We start from the raw sequence: 25,223 nt of genomic DNA, 5'->3' as shown, positions 1-25,223 counted from the left end.
CTGCAGGGGAAAAGCTTTCCTGCTGTCAGCATAGATATACAGAGGGATGCAACATTTATCCCGTGAGGTGTTAATGCATCTACAGATAGCTCACTTATGGCCACAGTTGATGAACCATAGACAAAGCTGAATGCCCACATTGCAAATACTCAAGGCATCACTGAAAAAGCAGCTAAACTAATGCCCAGTTTCAGGGATTAAAACTGCGCAGAGGAATTGAAGAACTTGTACAGTTTACTCTGGAGTGGAAAGCTCAAGGGACATGTTATACAAATAATCAAGATCGGTACAGCAATAATATGCTCGTCATTGCCACAAACCAGAGAATCTGGGTCAGGAGGTCAGGTGTGTAAATAGTTTATATTTAATTATTTCATGCAGCAGGTGGTGAGAATGAGGCAGAGTGTGGAAAATTTAAAAAAACGTATTTGTGAGAATTAATGACAAGGAATCTGACAGAGATAGACTGTTAGGCTGAGTCTTTAAAAAAAAATGTAAATGTCTAATTTTAAATCTAGACATGCCACGTAGTAACAGGGCCTTCCAGCTCACAAGCTGTGCTCCCAACCTACAGACAACATACATTTATGAAGGCTTTAATTTTAGAGTGCCATTTTACTGAACTTAAATAAATTTCTGGAAATCTGAATCAAAACAAAAAATATTGAAATTTTAACTTAATTGCTATGAGGTAGAGGAGGTAACAAAGGGAATATTGCAGAAATGGTAGTTCACTTGGCAATCAAATGGAAGTGGTGCATGAATTGGGATACCTGAGTGAAAATACCTGGTATCTACTTCATCTATAAATTCAGCAATTTCACATGTGCCTTGGGAGGAAAGCTGCGGGCCATTTTTATTGTGTTAGGCAGTGCAGTGAATGACCAGTTTCAATACAATAAAAATACAAGAATGTTGGAGGAATTCAGCAGGTCTCACAACATCCATAGGAGGTAAAGGTATGCAACCAATGCTTCGGGTTTGAACCCTTCTTTAAGGTATGAGAATGAAGTAGGCAGACACCTGAATAAAAGGCTGGGGGAGAAGAAGGAGCAGGGGAGGAGCACAGGCCAACCGATAAAATGTGATAATTGGACATGAATGGGAGAGGAGAGGAAAGATGAGAATTTACCAGTTTCAAAGCCATGTAAGCCATTATATATTATAGAGTTAGTATTGAGAACCACAGACTGGTACTATACCTACAAAATACCCACTTTGCTGAGCAAACTGTTCTTCAAATGATTGTGCCCAAGGCTTTTTAAGGCACCAAAATAATGCAAGGACTTATTAATAGTCAGCATAATGATTTGGAATAAGGGAACCTCAAAGGGAGGTGGGGGTTGGGGGCATATAATCATCTTTGGTGAACTCCTTATTAAAAAATGGACTTGTCCTTTCATTCTCAAATTATACGTAGGAAATGCTGGAAGCACCCAGCAAGTCAGGCAGCATCCGTGGAAAGAGAAAATGAGCTAATGTTTCAGGTCTGAGATCTAAGTGTCTGGACTGAGAGTCTGAGACAAGAAAGTTTGTTCTGTTTCTTCGTCAGCATCTGCTGAGCATTCCCAGTATTTTCTATTTTATTTCAGTTCCAATTTAAAAGAAGAATTCTGCTTATATTGGCATGCCTGCAATAAATCTGGGATTTTAACGGAGTTTCCCTGCCGCAGTCTTGTTTTCCAGTGCTGGTCTGGCCTGAGGTCAGTGATAGCATCCTTTTCCCCCTTCTACCTGTGCTGCTGATTGGTCCCACACTGCACTGGCCCACTGGGGAGACATGAACTCCTGCAGACACCTCAGCCTTCAGGCTGGGAACTCTTATCCACTGAGGCTAGAGCTGGTGTGAGCTTCACAACCCCTACTCTGACGATGAATTGATGTGGAGTTGATTTTATGAGTTAATGAAGTTAATTTCAATGTTGATTGTTTTAAAAAATATGTACATTTTAAAATGTTTAAACTCTACAAAACAATATTTTTACTGATTTATTGAGTTTCTTGTCAGGTGTCGAAATGCATGAAAAACCAAATGTTGCATGCCACCCAGGCAAGTCAACACATTCAGTAAGTAGTGAAATAAGAACAAGTAATAATGTAATGTAGGAGTAGTGTTACAATAAGAACAAGTAATAATGTAATGTAAGAGTGGTCTTACAATAAGAACAAGTAATAATGTAATATAGAAGTAGTGTTACAATAAGAACAAGTAACAATGTAATGTAGGAGTAGTGTTACAATAAGAACAAGTAATAATGTAATGTAGCAGTAGTGTTACAATAAGAACAAGTAATAATGTTATGTCGGAGTAATGTTACAATAAGAACAAGTAATAATGTAATATAGGAGTAATGTTACAATAAGAACAAGTAATAATGTAATGTAGCAGTAGTGTTACAATAAGAACAAGTAATAATGTTATGTCGGAGTAATGTTACAATAAGAACAAGTAATAATGTAATATAGGAGTAATGTTACAATAAGAACAAGTAATAATGTAATGTAGCAGTAGTGTTACAATAAGAACAAGTAACAATGTAATGTAGGAGTAGTGTTACAATAAGAACAAGTAATAATGTAATATAGGAGTAATGTTACAATAAGAACAAGTAATAATGTAATGTAGGAGTGGTCTTACAATAAGAACAAGTAATAATGTAATATAGGAGTAGTGTTACAATAAGAACAAGTAATAATGTAATGTAAGAGTGGTCTTACAATAAGAACAAGTAATAATGTAATATAGGAGTAGTGTTACAATAAGAACAAGTAATAATGTTATGTAGGAGTAATGTTACAATAAGAACAGGTAATAATGTAATGTAGGAGTAGTGTTACAATAAGAACAAGTAATAATGTAATGTAAGAGTGGTCTTACAATAAGAACAAGTAATAATGTAATATAGAAGTAGTGTTACAATAAGAACAAGTAACAATGTAATGTAGGAGTAGTGTTACAATAAGAACAAGTAATAATGTAATGTAAGAGTGGTCTTACAATAAGAACAAGTAATAATGTAATATAGAAGTAGTGTTACAATAAGAACAAGTAACAATGTAATGTAGGAGTAGTGTTACAATAAGAACAAGTAATAATGTAATGTAGCAGTAGTGTTACAATAAGAACAAGTAATAATGTAATGTAGGAGTAGTGTTACAATAAGAACAAGTAATAATGTAATGTAAGAGTGGTCTTACAATAAGAACAAGTAATAATGTAATATAGGAGTAGTGTTACAATAAGAACAAGTAATAATGTTATGTCGGAGTAATGTTACAATAAGAACAGGTAATAATGTAATGTAGGAGTAGTGTTACAATAAGAACAAGTCATAATGTAATGTAGCAGTAGTGTTACAATAAGAATAAGTAATAATGTAATGTAGGAGTAGTGTTACAATAAGAACAAGTCACAATGTAATGTAGGAGTAGTGTTACAATAAGTCAAACTGTATGGGGTATAGAGAAAGCTTCAAAAACATTGTGCAGGGTATTGAGGAAAAGAGTTGAAAACGGGCAAGTTTGTCATCTTTTCCCTTGAGAGATCTATTTTAGTGTCTGATAACAGCAGGCCAGAAGCTATTCTTGAATCTAAAGATTTGTATTTTCAAGCTTGTGTAACTTTGATGACAATAGGGGGTGATGGCTCCTTCAATTTGTTAGGAGCTTTCCAGAGATGGTGGAGATGTCGGTCTGCGTGATGGGTGTCTGCAGTTTCTTGCCATCTTTGGCAAAGCAATTCCCGTACCAAGTGGTGGTGCATCTGGATAGGATGCTTTTAGTGGTACATCTATAAAAATTAGCAAGAGATTTTGGAGACGTACTGAATTTCCTCAGGCTTTTGTGAAAGTAGAGTATTGGGGTACTGTTTTGGTTTAACATCAATGTGTTTGGTCTGGGACAGATTGGTTGTGATTTATACTTCTCAGAACTTGAAGCTCTCCACCATCTGTACCTCAGCCCTGTTATTAATATATAGGACTGTACTCACCTCTCCATTCTCAATGATTTCTTCATTTTGCAGGCATTGAGTGAGAGGTTGTTACCTTGACATTATGTCCCTCAAAACTATCTCCTTTCTATACGTCGTCATCTTGTTGTATGATCCCAATGGTGCTTACGACAGTGGTATCATCTGCAAAAGGTAGATCACATGATAGAGGAGCAGAAGTAGGCCCATTGAGTCTACCATTCTCATCATGCCACTCAGACCCATTCCCTGGCTTTTTCCCCATAATCCTTGATGCCTTGATCAATCAAATACCAGTCAATCTCAGCTTTAAATACACCCAACTATCTCACTTCTATAGCCGCCTGTGGCAACTGTTGAATCCTGAGGTCAAATAAAGTCAACGCTCTTAGGTTAAGTTCAAATATACTCAGTTTTATTCCACCATTACTGTTATTTTTACTCCCTTGTGGTCCTGTGCAACATGCCAGCCATCTCAGTCGATAACCAAACTATTATTTATCTCTAAGACATCCCTCCCTTATCAAATAAAAGGATCATCAAATAAATGAATAATTGCTTAAACTTTTTAAACAGTCAACTTTCAAAACTGATTATTTTCAATACCAATATCAACTTCAATTTCCAAATCACACATTTTCCTGGATGATATGCAAAACACAAATTTCCAAAACCATAAAATACAAAGTTCTCCACACTATTACATCACGAAGTCTTGAAATCTCCTAGGTCACACATGTCAAACTCTGTCCCGCGGGCCAAATTTGGCCGGCGATATAATTATATTTGGCCCGCAAGATCATATCAAAAATGTATTAGAGGTGGCCCGCTGGCCGTCCCGCCAGTATAGCACATGCACAGTAACCGCTGTGTCCCAGGGTGAGAGAGAGAGAAAAAAAATCCTGGTCCTTGAAAAGTAGTGGTGGGTGGTTTTATAAACACGCTGTCGTGTCCCTCCACCCCGGTGTCAGGGGAAGCCAAGGCCGCTTCCCAGGGCCCGGAACCCCAGTGGCACAGCGTTTCTTGGAGCTGCAGATGGAGTCGGGACGCCGGAAGGAAGATTGGGGCTCCCCGCCGGGCGATGGGGGTGCCGGCCGCCGGCTGCCCTGCGCCTTCCCACCGGACCAGCGGCGGGTGCCCGGAGTACACATGGAGAGCGAGGCTGGTCGGGCAGGTAGGGTGGAACCCCCTGCCAATCTTGGGAGTGGCATGGGCTTGATCGGGATTAGCCGCGCTCACCTGCTCCTCCACCGCTGACCAGGATCCCAGCGCGGTCCTGAGCGCGGAGACTGCCCTGGAAAGGTCCTGGGACACCGGCACGGAAAGAAAAGGGGCTCTGGGAGAAACTCAGCAGGTCAAGGGAGGTCCGGGAGAAACTCAGCAGGTCAAGGGGGGTCCGGGAGAAACTCAGCAGTTGAAAGGGGGATCCGAGAGAAACTCAGCAGGTCAAAGGGGGATCCGGGAGAAACTCAGCAGGTCAAAGGGGGGTCCGAGAGAAACTCAGCAGGTCAAGGGGGAGGGGTCTGGGAGAAACTCAGAAGGTCAAGGGGAGGGGGTCCGGGAGAAACTCAGCAGGTCAAGAGGGGTCCAGGAGAAACTCAGCAAGTCAAGGGAGGTCCGGGAGAAACTCAGCAGGTCAAGGGGGATCCGAGAGAAACTCAGCAGGTCAAAGGGGGATCCGGGAGAAACTCAGCAGGTCAAAGGGGGGTCCGAGAGAAACTCAGCAGGTCAAGGGGGAGGGGTCCGGGAGAAACTCAGAAGGTCAAGGGGGGGGGGGTCCGGGAGAAACTCAGCAGGTCAAGAGGGGTCCAGGAGAAACTCAGCAAGTCAAGGGAGGTCCGGGAGAAACTCAGCAAGTCAAGGGGGGTCCAGGAGAAACTCAGCAGTTCAAAGGGGGATCCGGGAGAAACTCAGCAGGTCAAGAGGGGTCCGGGAGAAACTCAGCAGGTCAAGAGGGGTCTGGCAGAAACTCAGCAGGTCAAGGGGGGTCCGGGAGAAACTCAGCAGGTCAAGGGGGGTCCGGCAGAAACTCAGGGGGGGCCTGACCTCGCCAGGACCGTTGCCCACTCCCCCTCCCTGCCGCAGGCCGACCCGCGACTCACGGTGACGGGGCCGCTAATCCGCCGAGATGCCGCCCTGCAGCGAGAGCCGATACCCTCGCACTGTCATTGTCCAACCCGATCACCCGCAAACCCCACCCTCCCGCACACAGACCTGAGTAAGTATTATGAACTTTAATCTCAGGATAAAACGATCTTCCAATAGTTTCATGTCACAGTGATAAATATATTCCTGGTTAAAAAATGGTCCTGCACCTGGATACAAGCTCATTAGGCATAAAACTTGAAAAGTGTGTAAATCAAAGGATATCTGTACCAATGGAAAAAGGGCATGGCAAATGACCCTGCTAGAGTTCATGCCCACAATCAGTCACCCATTTGATTGTTTCAGGAATCATGTTATTCTCCCACATTCTCAATAGCCCTCAGATTTTACTATTCGACAGCACACTAGCAACATTTGACAAATCCTCTATAAAGAAATATTATTTATTGAATATTTTATTTCTCATTTGTTAATGCTTCTGGAAAGAGTTTATCCAAAACTATTATTAAACATTTATTTTAATAAGAAAAAGTTTAACATTACATATGTTGAAAGAAGAGAAAACATGCAGACGTTGTTGAAAATTTTCAATAAATATTTAGTTCGGCCCTCGACTTAGTCCAAGTTTTTAATTTTGGCCCTCCGTGAATTTGAGTTTGACACCCCTGTCCTAGGTGGTTGTTGCTGACATTGTGGTCTCTCTCCTGGTATTGTCTGGCCCGCTTCTGGTCTGCTGACCGCGAAGTCCTGCTCAGTTTGTCTCCCACCTTGATGCTGGTTTCATTAGTTCCTCCTTCCAGCTGGAGCATTCCAGGTCCATCAAGCTGGTCATTTTGGCTCTGCTCTTTTGCTGTTTTGTCTGGCGCCGACATCACTGGAGCATTGCGATGGTAATACTTTTTCACATGTGATGCGCTACGGTCATAAGAAGCACCTTCTGGTGACTGGACCGTCATCTGATTTCCTTCTCTGGACACCAGAATATATGTTTGGGGAATAAACAGTGCGTCCATTTTATTCTGACTTTCTTTCCTCACCAGCACCTCATCCCCTGGTATTACATCTGAAGGCCTGGCCTTCCTTTTCATGTCCACGTACAGTTGTGCTGCCCCTTTTCTTTCAGCATCATGCTCTTCCACTTCCTGGTCATTCACTATGTCATCAACCAGTGGTATTTTGGCTCTGATCTTTCTTTCGAACAAGAGTTCTGCTGGACATTTTCCTGTGGTACTATGTGGTATCGCTCTGTATCCTGTTACGTAGGTCAAAAGAGCTTCTTTCCAGTCCTTGCCTTCTGCTTGAGCAATTCTCATTCTTTTCTCCAGTGACTGATTCTGACATTCAACTTCTCCATTGGCCTGTGGCCATTTTGGTGTAACCTTGTAGTGGTGTTCACCAGTGGTTCTCATGAATTCTCAGAATATCTCTGATGTGAATTGGGGTCCATTGTCTGAATGCAAAGTCACTGGTAAGCCATGTCTGGTGAAGATCTCCCTCAGTGCTGTGATCGTCTTTTCTGCTGTTGTTGACTTCATTATGACATTCTCATAATATCTGCTGTAATAATTGAAAACCACCATAATCGACTCTCCAGTTGAAAATGGACCTGCAGGTAGCAGTGTGCTTCGTATTGGTTCAAGTGGGTTAAGTCTGCTTGTCATCTCAAACCCATGACATGATCTCACATATTTTTCCACATCTTTTTCCATTCTTGGCCACCAAACTTTTGTACAGAGGGTTTTTTTTGCTCCAGCAGACCTTGGGGCCCTGGTGCTGGCAACAGACCCTGGGCCCCTGGCACTGGCTGCAGTGGATCTCAAGCTCCTGGGCAGGATTGGGACTCTTGGGCTTCTGGCACGAGTGGGGCCTCAGTAGGGAAGTATTGGTGATCAGCGGTGGCCAGGATTTTTTTGATGAAAATTAAACTTTAATGCTTAAAAAGCCTTCCCTTGTTGTTTGTTGTGTATTAAACACTGTTTTTAAAAAATGACATCCTCCGTAAAAACAAACATTTATCTGAAATGGGCCCAGTCCTGACCATTTTGGATAATCAGAGTTGTACTGTATTTTATTTGCCACCGCTTCGCCCATTCTCCCAATCTAAGTCTCTCTCCAGCATTTCAGTATCCTGTGCGCCACCCCACCCTACCAACCATTTTGGTGTCATCTGCAAATTTAGCCCCATTATCCAAATCAACATAAAAAGAAACGGTCCCAATACCAACCCCTGGGGAGCACTACTGGTAACCAGTAGCCAAACAGAATAGGATCCCTTTATTACCACTCTGTTTGATGCCAATCAGCCATCCTCTACCCATGCTAGTATCCTTTCTGTAATTTCATGGTCTCTCATTTTTGTTTAACAGCCTCATGTGTGCCACCTTGTCGAAGGCCTAGATGGAATTAGAGTAGTGTTTGACCATACAATCATGAGTGTCTACATGCTTTTAACAGCCTTTCTGGTATGTATGCCATTCTCTGAGTGCAGCAGTTTGTCTGTAGTGAGACAAACCCCATGCTACCCTCAGATGGCAGACAGAATGCATTGGGCCACATTGGAAGAAACAGAATATACAGATGCATATATGCAGATGCCCACAGATGCAGCCAAAAGGGAACAAGGGGAAATTGTTTGTGGTGAAAATTTGGTTTTCCCTGTATCAAAATCCTTCAAATCATTTAACGTAAGGAACTGCTTTCTTTGTTTCTATTATCTCACAGGATGTGTGCTACAGGGAAGGCAGGATTGGGACTCTTGGGCTATTTATTGCTCATTCCTAATTGCTTTTGGAATTAGGAATAAGCAATAAGCAATAAAGGTAACTTGGGTGATGCAGTGGTGCTGTTTGAACTACTGCAGTGCATCTACTGAAGTTATCTCAGTGTGTTGAATGTTCCAGGCAACTGACCCAAAACTCTGGGACAAAATACCAGTGCATTTCCAGGTGAGGGTGAAGTGAAATGGAGGGAGTTGCATGGAATTATATTTCTGTGTTCCTGCTATCCTTGTCTTTCAAGCCATGGAAGTTTAAAGAACAACGCATTTGGAGAGATTGAACATTTAAAGTGACGTCAATAGAGGAGGCTGTTGATCTTGAATGGTTCTGACTTGGGTGTTATTACAGCTGCAGTCATCCAAACAAATGGAAAGCATCTTGCTGCTGGTGGAAAAGCTTTGGGGTCAGGAGGTGACTCACATACTACAGAGTGCCAAGTCTCTGATGAGCACTTATATCTGCAGAATAATATGGTTGTCTTGAGAAAGTTTGGACATGGGTGACTCCTGTTAGTGGTAGAAGTTCATAAATAGTAACGTCATTGAATGTGAATCATGGAAAGTTAGGTTGCAAAGGTAGGCCCATCAAATCCACATGAGAGAAAACGACATGCATCTTGCTTTCCATCTTTTGATTCATCAGTTTTCAGGAAAAGGATTTTAAGTGTTTGTCCAAATACTTTTTAAAATGTATTACTGTTTTTTTTTTAGCAGATTTTGGTGAAAATATTGCTTCTTATTAACTCCCCACCAATGCCGCTTCTATCAATTATTTTAATATTTTGTGACCTTGGTTTGTGACCACTCCGCTAAGGTAAACACACCCTCCTATCCACCATCTTGCCCCTCATCAAGTTAAACACGAGATATATGGAAGAGAAGCACAAATGTCCGCAGATGCTGTGATTGTAGCAAAGACGCACAGAAAAGCTGGAGGAACTCAGTTGGTCACACAGAGTCTATAAGAGGTTTTCAGGCCAAAGTCCTTCAAGAAATAAGCAAAGTACAGAAAAGTGTCAGAATAGAGAATGAACCCTAGCAGAGGGTTCTCACCTCTCCTCTTATCATATCCAGTTAACACATTTTGTTGGCCTGCACTCCTCCCCTTGCCAGTCTTCAGTCTTTATTCTGACATCTTCCTGGTATTTGCTTAGTCCTTGAAGAAAGACTTAGGCTCAAAACATCAGTAATATATTTTACCTCCTATGGATGCCATGAGACTGGCTTAGTTCCCCTAGCATTTATGTGTGTTTTTACTAGGGATATGAGTACTGTCTGCAAGGCTACCATTTATTGGTCATTTTATACAGCTCTTGAAAAGATGCTGAAGAGTTGCTTCTTGAACCCAGCAGTTCATATGCTAAAAAGGTGCTCTCACAGTAATGTTAGGAAGGGAATGCCATTAAAGGGCAGGCAAACTGCCTTTTGATTACTCACAGCTATTTCCTAGACTTCATGCAGTGTAATTGTTCCCAACCCAAATATAAATATTGTTCAGCTCATTGTTGCAGATGTACATTTACTATTTCATTATCTGAGGAGTTATGAATGGAACTGACCACTTTTGACCTCATGATGGAGGAACAATCATTGATAAGCATCTGAACATGTCTGCATCCAGGTCATTGCCTTGAGCAGAGATGGCTGGAACTGAACAACCCCAACCAACATATTTTTGCTTTGTGTTGGCTCTGAGTCCACCCAGAGGAGTCTTTCCCAATCATTTCCAAGGGCTTCAGTTTTGTTTTGGCCTTTTGATGGTCTCTCAGTGAAAGGCTGCCAGGGCAGTCACTTTAACTTTACCTTTGGATTGGGGCTCTATTGTACATGATTGAATAAATACCATTTGGAACTGTGGGATCCTGAAAAATGAACCATTGGTGAGTAAACTTTTTGCTGAATGTGTCTGCAAACATTTTGATTTTCTTTTTCTTCGATCATTTCCCATAATTTTCCAGCACTTTTCAAAACACAATTGGCAGGATTGCCTGATCGATAGGTTATGAAGGAATACAAATCTGCTTCTAGATTATTAATTCAGATTTGTGGATTACTAGTCTAACAGCAAAACTAGAATGCATCTTCATTCTAGTCAGGATTAAATGATATCCTTGCAGAATTGAGGATATTATTCATATAAAGAATCATAGCAAATACAAGATAGCTGTAAGGTAGATGTGTTGTCTATTAATGACTGTGTTAAATTATTTGAATTGTGAAGTCAGATGGAAGATGGTTGCCAAATTTTGGAAAAGTAATTGTTCTCTTTATCTGAAATGAATAAAAAATATGCCTTATTTATTCACTAAAGTGAATTATTTCCCAAGTAACATAAGATCTTCAGGCAAATATTTTATGGTTATAGGCTGAGTTATGAACAAATTCAGATGCTAGACCCTGTGGAAAAGAGGTCACTGGGCAACATTGTCAAATGTTTACATTGCAACAGGTTCACCCTTTTGGTGACATATTATTCCCACAGTGTCACAGCTTAGATCAAGTGTTCGTCCTGCAGATGTTGCATAATGTCTTGTCAGTAAAAATTACTCTCCACATCATGGGATTACTTCATGGACTCACAGATCACTGCAATGCAAACAATATCTTTGGCTTGGCTTCGCAGACGAAGATTTATGGAGGGGGTAAATGTCCACATCAGCTGCAGGCTCGTTTGTGGCTGACAAGTCCGATGCGGGACAGGCAGACACAGTTGCAGCGGTTGCAGGGGAAAATTTGTTGGTTGGGGTTGGGTATTGGGTTTTTCCTCCTTTGTCTTTTGTCAGTGAGGTGGGCTCTGCGGTCTTCTTCAAAGGAGGTTGCTGCCCGCCGAACTGTGAGGCGCCAAGATGCACGGTTTGAGGCGATATCAGCCCACTGGCGGTGGTCAATGTGGCAGGCACCAAGAGATTTCTTTAGGCAGTCCTTGTACCTCTTCTTTGGTGCACCTCTGACACGATGGCCAGTGGAGAGCTCGCCATATAACACAATCTTGGAAAGGCGATGGTCCTCCATTCTGGAGATTTGACCCACCCAGCGCAGTTGGATCTTCAACAGCGTGGATTCGATGCTGTTGGCCTCTGCCATCTCGAGTACTTCGATGTTAGGGATGAAGTCGCTCCAATGAATGTTGAGGATGGAGTGGAGACAACGCTGGTGGAAGCGTTCTAGGAGCCGTAGGTGATGCCGGTAGAGGACCCATGATTCGGATCCGAACAGGAGTGTGGGTATGACAACAGCTCTGTATACGCTTATCTTTGTGAGGTTTCTCAGTTGGTTATTTTTCCAGCCTCTTTTGTGTAGTCTTCCAAAGGCGCAATTTGCCTTGCCGAGTCTGTTGTCTATCTCGTTGTCGATCCTTGCATCTGATGAGATAGGTAAACTGGTTGACCGCTTTGAGTTTTGTGTACCCGATGGAGATGTGGGGGGTGCTGGTAGTCATGGTGGGGAGCTGGCTGATGGAGGACCTCAGTTTTCTTCAGGCTGACTTCCAGGCCAAAAATTTTGGCAGTTTCCGCAAAACAGGACATCAAGCGCTGAAGAGCTGGCTCTGGATGGGCAACTAAAGCGGCATCGTCTGCAAAGAGTAGTTCACGGACAAGTTGCTTTTGTGTCTTGGTGTGAGCTTGCAGGCGCCTCAGATTGAAGAGACTGCCATCCGTGCGGTACCGGATATAAACAGCATCTTCATTGTTGAGGTCTTTCATGGCTTGGTTCAGCATCATGCTGAAGAAGATTGAAAAGAGGGTTGGTGCGAGAACGCAGCCTTGCTTCACGCCATTGTTAATGGAGAAGGGTTCAGAGAGCTCATTGCTGTATCTGACCCGACCTTGTTGGTTTTCGTGCAGTTGAATAACCATGTTGAGGAACTTTGGGGGGCATCCGATGCGCTCTAGTATTTGCCAAAGCCCATTCCTGCTCACGGTGTCGAAGGCTTTGGTGAGGTCAACAAAGGTGATGTAGAGTCCTTTGTTTTGTTCTCTGCACTTTTCTTGGAGCTGTCTGAGGGCAAAGACCATGTCAGTAGTTCCTCTGTTTGCGCGAAAGCCGCACTGTGATTCTGGGAGAATATTCTCGGCGACACTAGGTATTATTCTATTTAGGAGAATTCTAGCGAAGATTTTGCCTGCAATGGAGAGCAGCGTTATTCCCCTGTAGTTTGAGCAGTCTGATTTCTCGCCTTTGTTTTTGTACAGGGTGATGATGATGGCATCACGAAGGTCCTGAGGCAGTTTTCCTTGGTCCCAACAAAGCTTGATAAACTCATTCAGTTTGACATGCAGAGTTTTGCCGCCAGCCTTCCAGACCTCTGGGGGGATTCCATCCATACCTGCTGCTTTGCCACTTTTCAGTTGTTCAATTGCCTTATATGTCTCTTCCCAGGTGAGCCCCTTAGGGGCTGTTGAGGGAGCTGGAGCAGAGCAGAATCTTGGACTGAGTGGGTGGCACTGAAAAGAGATTGGAAATGTTCTGACCATTGGTTGAGGATGGAGATCTTGTCGCTGAGGAGGACTTTGCCGTCTGAGCTGTGCAGCGGGCTTTGGACTTGGGGTGAGGGGCCGTACACAGCCTTTAGAGCCTCGTAAAAACCCCTGAAGTCGCCAGTGTCCGCGCTGAGCTGGGTTCGTTTGGCGAGGCTAGTCCACCACTCATTTTGGATCTCCCGGAGTTTGCACTGAAGATGGCTGCATGCGCGACAGAAGGCTTGTTTCTTCTCTGGCCAGGACGGCTTTGTAAGGTGAGCCTGATGGGCAGCTCGCTTCTTTGCCAGCAGCTCCTGGATTTCCTGGCTGTTTTCGTCGAACCAGTCCTTGTTTTTCCTGGAGGAGAAGCCCAGTACCTCTTCAGTGGATTGCAGTATGGTAGTCTTCAGCTGATCCCAGAGGGTTTCAGGGGACGAGTCCGTGAGGCGGATTGCATCCTCGAGCTTTGCTTTGAGGTTTGCTTGGAAGTTTCCTCTCACTTCGTCTGACTGCAGGTTTCCAACATTGAACCTCTTTCTGGGGGCTTTACTGTTCCTGGGCTTTGGCTTGAAGTGAAGGTTGAGCTTGCAGCGAACCAGCCAGTGGTCAGTGTGGCAATCCGCGCTGGGCATGACCCTGGTGTGGAGCACATCTCGTTTGTCACTTTCTCGCACCAGGATGTAGTCCAGGAGGTGCCAGTGCTTGGATCGGGGATGCATCCGGGTGGTCTTAAGGCTGTCCCTCTGCTGAGAAAGGGTGTTTGTAATGACAAGCCGCTGTTCTGCGCAGAGCTCCAACAGGAGGCGCCCATTGTCGTTGCACTTGCCGACACCATGCTTGCCCAGGATTCCTGGCCAGGTTTCTGAGTCTTTACCGACGCGAGCGTTGAAGTCGCCAAGGATGACAACCTTGTCGGCTGTAGGGGTGTGTTGAATGAGGTTGCGCAGGTCAGTGTAGAACTTGTCCTTTTCTGCTGGTTCCGCCTGGAGGGTTGGAGCATAGACACTGATGAGGGTGATGCAACGCTTGTTTTGAAGGGGGAGTCGCATGGACATGATCCGGTCCGAGTGGCCTGTCGGGAGGCTTTCGAATTTGGAGGCAATGGAGTTCTTGACCATGAAGCCTACACCAGATAGGCGTCATTCATCCATAGGCTTGTCAGACCAGTAGACTGTGTAGCCCGCGCCGCGTTCTTGGAGGCTGCCTACGTCTGCAAGGCGGACTTCACTGAGAGCGGCTATGTCGATGTCAAGTCTGAGGAGTTCATGTGCAATGAGGGCAGACCGACGTTCAGGTCTGTCAGCCTTGTCTAGCATGGTTCTGATGTTCCACCATGCTAGCTTGAGTTTGTGAGCATCTTTTGAGGGGGAGGACGTGGAGGGGGAGGACGTGGAGGGGGAAGACGTGGAGGGGGAGGACGTGGAGGGGGAGGACGTGGAGGGGGAGGACGTGGAGGGGGAGGACGTGGACCTGTCCTCGGGCCTGCCCAAAGGAGCTTTTAGGTGGAGTGCAGTGCGCGCAGTACTGGCCCCACCCTTTACACCTATGGTTCGTGTGCCATGGCTAAGCAAGCTGGGTCGTGGCAGCGAAGTCCTTGGGTCATAGGTTTTATATCGGAGTGGCCTTCTCCTATGCCGGTTTCTTACCTGGGCTGGAGGGGCCTGCCCCCCCTCCTAGGTCGGACCATACTGCCCGTACCGGGGCCAAAGCCGCCGCTGCTTTCCCTGTGCCCGGACTGGGGCCGCCACCTCCTACTTTCTGCCCGGACTGGGGCCTCCGCCTGCCTCACTCAACCGAGGCCGGGGCCACCACCTCCCCTTCGCTCTTGCACGGATCGGGGCCGCCGCCGCCTACCCTCTGCCTGGACCGGGGCCGGGGCCGCCGCTGCTTTCTTTGTGCCCGGACCGGGGCCGCCGCCTCCTTCTTTCTGCCCGGACCGGGGCCTCCGCCTGCCTCACTCATCCGAGGCCGGGGCCGCCGCCTCCCCTTCGCTCTTGCCCGGATCGGGGGCGCCGCCGCCTACCCTCTGCCCGGACCGGGGCCGGAGCCCCCGCTGCTTTCCCTGTGCCCGGACCGGGGCCTCCGCCTACCTCACTCAACCGAGGCCGGGGCCGCCGCCTCCCCTTCGCTCTTGCCCGGATTGGTGCCGCCGTCTGCCTCACTCAACCGAGGCCAGGGCCACCGCATCCCCTTCACTCTTGCCCGGATCAGGGCCGCCGCCGCCTACCCTCTGCCTTCTTCACTTTATGCCTTCATATTAAATTTCATACATCTACATTCATCTGAGGTAAAACACCAAATTCTGTGGACACGGTGGGGTGGGGGGGGGGGGGGGTGTGGTAGTGAAAACACAAAAAGCTGGAGAAACTCAGCAGGTCAAACAATGTCCTTTATGGAGCAAAGGCAGAGACACAGAACCGACATTATGGGCTTGAGCCCTTCATCAAATTCAGCATTAGTTTGTCTTTCAGAGTGCAAAATACAGTATGAATGATGTACGCAGTGATGGTCATACCATTTTGAAAGTAAAACACAAAATTCTGAGGACAGTGGTTGATGTAAAAACACAAATTCTTGAGCCCAAAACATCATCTTTTGCTATATAAGGACACTGTTTGACATGCTGAGTTTCTCCATAACATTTATAACAATTCCCAGTCAAATTCATCACTATTTGGGAGCTTTTTTCCCCCTAAATGTAATTTGATCTGTTTATTTGTCCTATATTCGCTAAATCACACGATCTAGAAACAGAATAAATTATGGAAAATTTATCCACATCAACACTACGCAATTCAGGAGAAGTGAGTTTGGTAATGATCATCAATTCTATATCGATAAAACTTGTTTTGGAAGCAGATTGTTGAAAAATTCTCAAATGAATGCCAGTTTTTCCTCAGTTTATTATTTGGATATTCAGGGGTCATGATCTTGCATAAATTCCAGTTGTCACAAAGCTCATTATGCTATTTTTCATTCAGCCTCTTATCCATAATGTGTGGTTTTGATTTTACTCTAAAATTAATAATAGAAAGCTATTTCTCAATCTCCAGGTTTAACATGGGATAGTGTTTTGTATTTTAAGTGGCACTAAAGTACACTGTGCTCTGTTGTTCCCTATCAACCATTACTTTGGTCACCTCAAAAAACATTCAGCAAGATTAGTCAAAAGTGAACTACATTTTAGATCTGAGATATGAATGTAGGAATTTACACATTCCAAAATAATAATAACAAAGTCAAGAAACATTCTCTTGCTACTGCAAGCCAATAGCAGACTGAAATCTGAAGCACAAAAACAATTGCTGTATTTTAATGCAAGAAAACAATCTAAACAACTTCTCAGAGCATTAGCCACAGAGTATCTAGAGGTGGTTTGCAGAAGAGCAACAAAGTAGCAACGTTCAGCAGCTTGCCTGGGACAGCAATGTGATCTTTGCAGGCAGGCCAGAACAGTTTTGCTCTCAGAGAGAGAGAGAGAGAGAGAGGGTGTAAAAGAGAGAGAGGAGTCACAGAAGGACAAGCTGGCAAATTTTGGAAGGCTGTCTGGTCAAAAGTGTAGACTGGCGGTCTGAAAGATGACCTGAAAGAAAGAGGATCATCTGGAGAACCCTGAAGGGGGAAAGTTTCATCTGCAAGACTGATTGAGAAGGAATCAGTTGCGGATGTCCTGGAAAAGGAATCTCTCTCTGAAAACCAGCAAGAACCCTCCTGAGTGGTAACCATTTGTATATTAAACACCAAAGCCCGGTGAACTTCGTTAATGCTAACTTCTGTGCACAGTACAAGAATTGCCTGCAACCATTGAGATTGGACTGTGATCCAAATAACTTTTCTAATCTTAAATGTACATTACACTCACCTGCGCTTAGTATTAGAGGGGGGATTAAGTAGATTAAGTAATAATTTAAAGTTTTATTCAGTTTTCTTGTTCAATTATAATTAAAAATTACTTTTGTTTAAGTAACCCTGTGTTGTGGTGCATATCTATTGCTGCTGGGTTTTTGGGTCCTCTGGACTCTGTAGGTTGATATTTATCAACCTAAGAAAATATGAAGCAAAGTGTACACTCACTTTCCATAGTAAACTAGAGCATCTCCCACCTGGTCCCAAGGATTTATCTGACTCCCCTTGCTCCTCTGTATCCAGACACATTTTCGCCCTTTATCTCTGAGTGGTCCTACTTTCCTTAATTTCAGTCATCCTCCTATCCTTCATGTACATGTAGAACACCTTAGGGTTATCCTTAATCCTATTTGCCAATCTTCGCTAGGATTCTCCTTAACAGACTAATACCTAGTGTCGCCGAATATGTCCTCCCAGAATCACAGTGTGGCTTTTGCGCAAACAGAGGAACTACTGACATGGTCTTTGCCCTCAGACAGCTCCAAGAAAAGTGCAGAGAACAAAACAAAGGACTCAACATCACCTTTGTTGACCTCACCAAAGCCTTTGACACCTTGAGCAGGAAAGGGTTTTGGCAAATACTAGAGCGCCTCGGATGCCCCCCCAAGTTCCTCAACATGGTTATCCAACTGCACGAAAACCAACAAGGTCGGGTCAGATACAGCAATGAGCTCTCCGAACCCTTCTCCATTGACAACGGCGTTAAGCAAGGCTGTGTCCTCGCACCAACCTTCTTTACTATCTTCTTCAGCATGATGCTGAAACAAGCCATGAATTATCTCAACAATGAAGACAGTGTTTACATCCGGTACCGCACGGATGGCAGTCTCTTCAATCTGAGGCGCCTGCAAGCTCACACCAAGACATGAACTACTCTTTGCAGACAATGCCGCTTTAGTTGCCCATTCAGAGCCAGCTCTCCAGCACCTGATGTCCTGTTTTGCGGAAACTGCCAAAATGTTTGGCCTGGAAATCAGCCTGAAGAAAACTGAGGTCCTCCATCAGCCAGCTCCCCACCATGACCACCAGCCCCCCCACATCTCCATCGGGCACACAGAACTCAAAACGGTCAACCAGTTTACCTACCTCAGCTGCACCATTTCATCTGATGCAAGGATCGACAAAGAGATAGACAACAGACTCGGCAAGGCAAATAGCGCCTTGGAAGACTACACAAAAAGTCTGGAAAAACAACCACCTGAAGAAACACACAAAGAACAGCATGTACAGAGCCGTTGTCATACCCATGCTCCTGTTCGGCTCCGAATCATGGGTCCTCTACCGGCATCACCGACAGCTCCTAGAACGCTTCCACCAGCGTTGTCTCTGCTCCATCCTCAACATTCATTGGAGTGACTTCATCACCAACATCGAAGTACTCGAGCTGGCAGAGTCCGCAAGCATCGAATCCATGCTGCTGAAGACCCAACTGCGCTGGGTGAGTTACGTCTCCAGAATGGAGGACCATCGCCTTCCCAAGATCGTGTTCTATGGCGAGCTCTCCACTGGCCACCGAGACAATGGTGCACCAAAGAAGTGGTACAAGGACTGCTTAAAGAAATCTCTTGGTGCCTGCCCCATTGATCACTGCCAGTGGGTTGATATCGCCTGCAAACGTGCATCTTGGTGCCTCACAGTTTGGTGGGCAGCAACCTCCTTTGAAGAAGACCACAGAGCCCACCTCAACCAACCAATTTTCCCTTGCAACCACTGCAACCGTGCCTGCCTGTCCCGCATCGAACTTGTCAGTCACAAACGAGCTTGCTGCAGAAGTGGACATACCCCTCCATAAATCTTCGTCCGCGAAGCCAAGCCAAAGAAAAATTTTAAAAAAATTGCCAAGGTCTTCTCATGTCCCCTTTTAGATCTCTCAAGACCTTTCTTAAAATCATTCCCAGCTACCTTATAATTTTCTTGATCCCTGTCTGAATTTCACTTCCTTAATCTTAAGCATGTTTCTTTCTTCCTGTTTGTGAACGAAAACACTTCTACTGTCACCTATGGTTCCTTTACCCCACCATCTTTGTCTCTGCCAGAACCCTACACAAGTGGTTCTGAAACAACCTCCACATTTCTGCTGTGCATTTCCCTGTTTCTAATTAATGGTCCCAAGTTCCTATTTCATACCATCATAATTAACCCTCCCTCAATTAAATACTTACCCATTTCATCCGCTCCTATTCTTCTCTATAACGACGTGAAGGCTTAGGGAGTTGTGGTCAATCTCTCCAAAATGCTCACCCGCCAAGATGTCTACCACCTGACCAGGTTCATTGCTCAGTATTAGATCCATTACAGCGTCTCCTCCAGTTAACCTGGCCTCATACTTTGTCAGGAATACTTTTTGGACACAGCTGACAAATCCTGCCCCGTATAGCCCTATTGCACTAAGGAAGTGCCAGTCAATAAGGGGGTAGTTGGTCTCCCATGACAACAACCTTATTTTTGCACCATTCCAAAATTTCACAACCTATCTGCTACATGGCCCGATGGTTATTAGGGGTCTATAAAATACTTCCAATAGAGTGATTGCTCCATAGAACACGACAGCACAGAAACAGCCACTTCAGCCCTTGTAGTCTGTGCCAAACCTTTTTTTTCCCTGATCCCACTGACCAAATACAGAATTTCATGACTTGTTCGTGACAATAAATTTCAATTCTGATTCAGACCTGCACCGTCCATAGCCCTCCAATCCTATCCCATCCATGTTCTTGTCCACACTCTACAACTCTGCGTGAATAAATTCCCCCTATGTTCCCACTTTCACTCTTAACCCATGTCCTCTGATTTGTATCTCATATAACCTCAATGGAAAAAGCCTATTTACATTTCCTCTATCTATCCCCCTCATAATTTTAAATACCTCTCTCAAATCTCCCCTCATTCTTGAACGCTCCAGAGAATAATGCCCTAACCTCTTTAACCTTTACCTGTAAGTCAGTTCCTGAAGTCTGGGCAACATCTTAATAAATATTCTCTGCACTCTTTCTATCTTATTGATATCTTTCCTGCAGTTAGGTAACCAAAACTGCACAAAATACTCCAAATTTTGCCTCACCAATATCTTATACAGCTTTACCATAACATCCCATCTCCTACACTCTGTATTTTGATTTATGAAGGGAAATGTGCCAAAAGCTCTCTTTACAGCCCTATCCACCTGTGACGCCACTTTCAGGGAATTATGTCTCTATATTCCCAGGTCCTTCTGTTCTACCATTTACCATGTATGTCTTGGTTTGTCGTTCCAAGCTGCAACACCTCACACTTGTCTGCATTAAATTCCATCTGACATTCTCCAGTCCAGTTTCCAGTTGGTCCAGCTCCCTTTCCAAGCTTTAAAAACCTTCTTTGCTCTCCCCATACCTCCAATCTTAGTGTCATCTGCAAACTTGCTGATACAATTTACCACATTATCATCCCAATCATTGATATAGAAGACAAACAACAATGGTCCCAGTACCAATCCCTGAGGTACACCACCAGTTATAAATCTCCAGTCTGAGAAGCAATTATTCACCACTACTCTCTGGCTTCTGCCATCTTGACATTGTCGAATCCAATTCATTACTTCACCGTGAATACCTAGCATCTGAATCTTCCTGACTAACCTTCCTTACTAAACTCCATGTAGGCAACATCCACAGGCTTTCATTCATCATTAACCTCATCAAAAAACTCTACAAAATTGGTTAAACACAACCAACCATGCACAAAGCCATGTTTACGATTCCTAATCATTTTCTGGTTACTCAAATAATTGATTATTCGATCTCTTAGAACACCTTCCAATAATTTACCCACTACTAATGATCCAAAAGATCACTGGCCTATAATTTCCAGGGTAACTTTTGGAGCATTTTTAAACAACAGAACAACCTGAACTATCCTCCAATCCTCTGGCACCACACCCATGGCAAGGTCATTTTAAATATTTCTGCAAGAACCCCTGCAATTTCTACACTAGCCTCCCTCAAAGTCTGAGGGAAATATCTTGTCAGGCCATGGGGATTTATCCACCTTTATTTGCTTTAAGACAGCAAGCACTTCCTCCTCTTTAACCTGTATAGAGTAGGTTCAATGACCTCACTGCTTGTTTTCCTCACTTCCCACGACTCTGTGTCTGCTTCCTGAGTAAATACTTATGGGGAAAAAAACATTTAAGATCTCTTCCATTTCTTTTGGCTCCATACAAAGACAACCACCCTGATGTTCAAGGGGACCAATTTTGTCCCTTACTATGCTTTTGCTTTTAATATACCTGTTGAAACCCTTAGGATTTTTCTTCACATTGACTGCCAAATCAACTTTTTTTTTTAGCCTTCTGATTACTTTCCTGAGGTTTTTCTTGCATTTTTTATATGCCACAAATACCTCATTTGCTACATGTTGCCTATACCCACTATACACTCTCCCTTCTGAACCAGATCCCCAATTTCTCTCAAACACTAAGGTTTCCTATGCCTGCTAAACTTACCTTAAATCCTGACAGGAACATACAAACTCTGTGCTCTCAAAATGTCACCTTTGAAGGTCCTCCACTTACCTCACACGTCCTTGCCCGAAAACAACATCCTAATCCATGCATTCTAGATCCTTTCTCATTTCCTCAAAATTGGCCTTTCTCCAATTTAAAATCTCAATCCAAGGTCCAACCTATCTTTCTCCATAATCAATTTGAAATACCTTTATGATCACTAGATCCAAAATGTTCCCCTATACATACCTCTGTCACCTGTCCCGTCTCATTCCCAAAAAGGAGTTGAACTCTCTCTAGTTGGTACCTCTATATATTGATTTAGAAAACTTTCCTGAGCACATTTGACAAACTCCAAGCCATCCAGCTCATTTACAGTATGGAAGTACCTATCAATATGTGGAAAGTAAAATCTACTATCACAACTTTGTTTCCTGCAACTGTCTGCTATCTCTCTACAGATTTGTTCCTCCAATTCTTGTTGCTTATTGGGCGGTCTATAAAATACCTTTCCCGTTCCTCAGCTCTACCTATATAGCCTCAGAATTCAAGCCCTTTAATGTGTCATGCCTGAGCATAGCTGTGATATTTTCCCTGACAAGCAATGCCACTCCTCCCCCTTTCAGTCCCCCTCCCCCCATTCTATCACATCTAAAGCAATAGAAGCCCAGAACTTCCTGCAACCAAGTTTTACTAATGATCACAATGTCATAATTCCATGTGCCAATCGTCTGCCTTTCCTACAATACTCCTTGCATTGAAATAGATGTACTTTAGAAAATTACTACCTCGTACAACCCATTGACTTCTAACGGTGCATGCAATGTTCAAGTTTTTTTTCCCTCCTCCACTCCTCTATCGGCTCTAGTTCTCATCGCCCTGCAAATCTAGTTTAAACCAATTGTAGCAGTTCTAGTGAATCTTCCTGCAAGGATATTAGCCCCCTCCAGTTAAAATGGAATTTGTCCTGTCGGAACAGGCCCCAACTTCGCTGGAAGGGAGCCCAATGATCCAGAAACCTGAAGCCGTCCCTCCTGCACCATGTCTTTAGCCATATGTTAAGCTGCATTATCCTCCTATTTCTAACCTCACTGGCATGTGGCACATGTAGCAATCCTGAGATCACTACCCTTGAGCTGCTGTTCTTCAACCTAGTGCCTAACTCCCTAAACTCTCCTTGCAGGACCTCCTCACCTTTTTACCCATCTTATTGGTTTCTATACAGACCACAACATTTGGCTGCTCACCCTCCCCCCTGAGAATGCTGTGAACTCAATCTGAGATATCTCGGACGCTAGCACCAGGGAGGAAACATACCATCTGGGATACTCAATCTCTTCCACAGAACCTCTTATCTGTTCCCCAACTATGGAATCCCCTATCACTACAGCTTGACTCTTCACCTCTCTTCCCTTCTTAGCCATGGGTCCAGACTCCATGCCAGAGTTCTGATTGCTGTGGCTTGTCCCTGGTAGGTCATTCCCCCCTCCCCCCCAATCAGTATCCAACATGGTATATTTGTTATTGAGGGGAAAGGCCACAGGGCTGCCCTGCACTGCCTGTTCCCTCCTGAATATCACCCATCTATCCTCCCTCCTAGGTGTGATAGTGTTCCTGTAACTCCTATCTATTACTCCCTCTACCTCCCTAAAGATCTGGAGTTCCTACACTCCAGCTCCAATTCTGTAACTCAGCTTGTCAGGATCTGCAGCTGGATGCGCTTTTGGCAGATGAAGTCATCAGCGATACTGCTGTCTTCCCTGACAACCCACATTCTGCAATAGAGAGCATTCCCTTGCTTTGGCTTCCATTCCCACTGTTTAAGACAAAAGGAACAAAATGAATGACGTATAAAACCTGCCCTTACCATGTGCTACCTGATGAATCCTTTTTTGTTCCTTGAAAAGGGTGGCCCTTTCTTTCTTCAATTCCTACTATCCCTCACCTCTTATCTGTTCTCACTGAAGCCTGTTAAGCCAAAGCCTTACCACTCTGACCATGACCGTTCCACTACACAGTCCTTCACTTTATAGTGATACTCAGCTTCTTCCTCCAATAAGCATCTAGCTGCTGCCTTGCCCCTTTTTAAATTCTAACTGCTGCTGTTCCTCATCTCCTTTCCTGTTTCTGATTTCCATCTTCACTGGTTCAGTAGACAATCTCTCCACAACATCCTTCCTTTCTACAGCTCAATTAGTAATGCCACTCCTCACCTCCCTTTTACCTCCCTCCTTATTCCCTTTTGAAACATCTAAAGCCCAGGTCATCAAACAGCCAATTCTTCCCTTGCAAAAGACATGTCTCCATAATGGCCACAACACTATAATCCATGCCTTAATTTTGTTCCCCTTATTCTTAATATTTCTCACATTAAAATAAACATGTTTAAATCCATCTGTATGATTGCATATATGCCTAATCCACTGCTTGTCCTTCTTCACAGTCTCACTGCACATTTCATCCATCTTTGCACCAACTGCTCCATCTTATGACCCAACACTCTGGTTCCCATCCCCTGCCAAATTAATTTAAACCATCCTCAACAGCTCCAACAAACCTGCCACCCAAGGATATTGGTCCCTTTAGAGCAGCCATTCCCAATGAGGGCCATATTGGCTCCCCTGAAGCCACAGCACATTTAAGGCGGGGGGGGGGGGGGGCGCAGTCTGAAATCCTCAATAAGATGGGCCAAAATTGTATAGGAGGGCATGGAAACTGAACAGATTAAACATTTTTTGGAGAAGGATAGGACTTTGCTGCAAGGCTTTGCTACATAGATGCCAAGCAACATGAGATTTTTTTCAAGGATGGAGGCATTTGGAGACGGCTTTGAATGACCTGGATAAATGCAGAAAACTAACAATGTTTTCAGAGTATTCCTTGGTTTGACATAAGTACAAACACTGAAATGCTGGAGGAACTCAGATAGTTTTGCAGTGTCCATTGGAGGTAAAGTTATATTACTGATGTTTCGGGCCTGAGCCCTTCCTTAAGGTATGAGAAAAAAACAGACAGTGGCTGAATAAAAGAAATGGCAGAATGAGAAGTACAGAGCAACAGACAAAAGGTGCTACTTGGATATGGAACAGAAGCCAGGGTAAAGGTGAGAATTGATAGGGAGAGGGTGGGGTTGGCTCTGTGAATGCAGATCTGAGGTAAAGGGGACAGAGGGAAAAGGGAAGAGAGAGAGACAGGGTAACAGGAAACGAGAAATGGGTGATGAGGCCAAATGGAAATCAAAGAGTCAATGTTAATGCCATTGGGTTGGAGGGTTCCCAGTCAGAATATGAGGTGCTATTCCTCCAATTTGCAGGTGGTCTCAGACAGGCAGTGCATGAGACCATGGGCAGACATGTCGGCAAGGGAATGGGGTGGGGAACTGAAATGAGTGGCCACTGGAAAATTCCCACTATTGCAGTGGACAGAGTCAAGGTATTCAATGAAGCGAACTCCCAGTCTGCATCCAGTCTCCCCAATGTTGAGGAAACCACAATGGGAGCACCAGCCTCTGCGTCCATTATATCA

The 25,223-nt window shown here is 44.3% G+C and overlaps 1 protein-coding gene and 1 long non-coding RNA gene across 5 annotated transcripts in view; one reads left to right on the top strand and one right to left on the bottom strand.

The window, feature by feature from the left end:
* The window catches only part of pdgfd (platelet derived growth factor d), a 365,062-nt gene that overhangs the window by 95,478 nt on the left and 244,361 nt on the right, over positions 1-25,223 (top strand). The gene's annotated exons all lie outside the window — the stretch shown is intronic.
* Positions 1-25,223, bottom strand: part of LOC138739352 (uncharacterized) — a 188,564-nt gene that overhangs the window by 7,002 nt on the left and 156,339 nt on the right. For all 4 annotated transcript variants that reach the window (XR_011342194.1, XR_011342197.1, XR_011342196.1 and 1 more), the window contains one exon: positions 3,992-4,135. This is a non-coding gene — a long non-coding RNA (uncharacterized lncRNA). The remainder of the gene's footprint in view (positions 1-3,991; positions 4,136-25,223) is intronic.

The sequence above is a fragment of the Narcine bancroftii genome, chromosome 7, assembly GCF_036971445.1.
Source record: "Narcine bancroftii isolate sNarBan1 chromosome 7, sNarBan1.hap1, whole genome shotgun sequence".
Taxonomy (NCBI): domain Eukaryota; kingdom Metazoa; phylum Chordata; class Chondrichthyes; order Torpediniformes; family Narcinidae; genus Narcine; species Narcine bancroftii.
The sequence above is the reverse complement of the archived record's forward strand: the minus strand, read 5'-3'. Positions and strand labels throughout refer to the sequence as shown.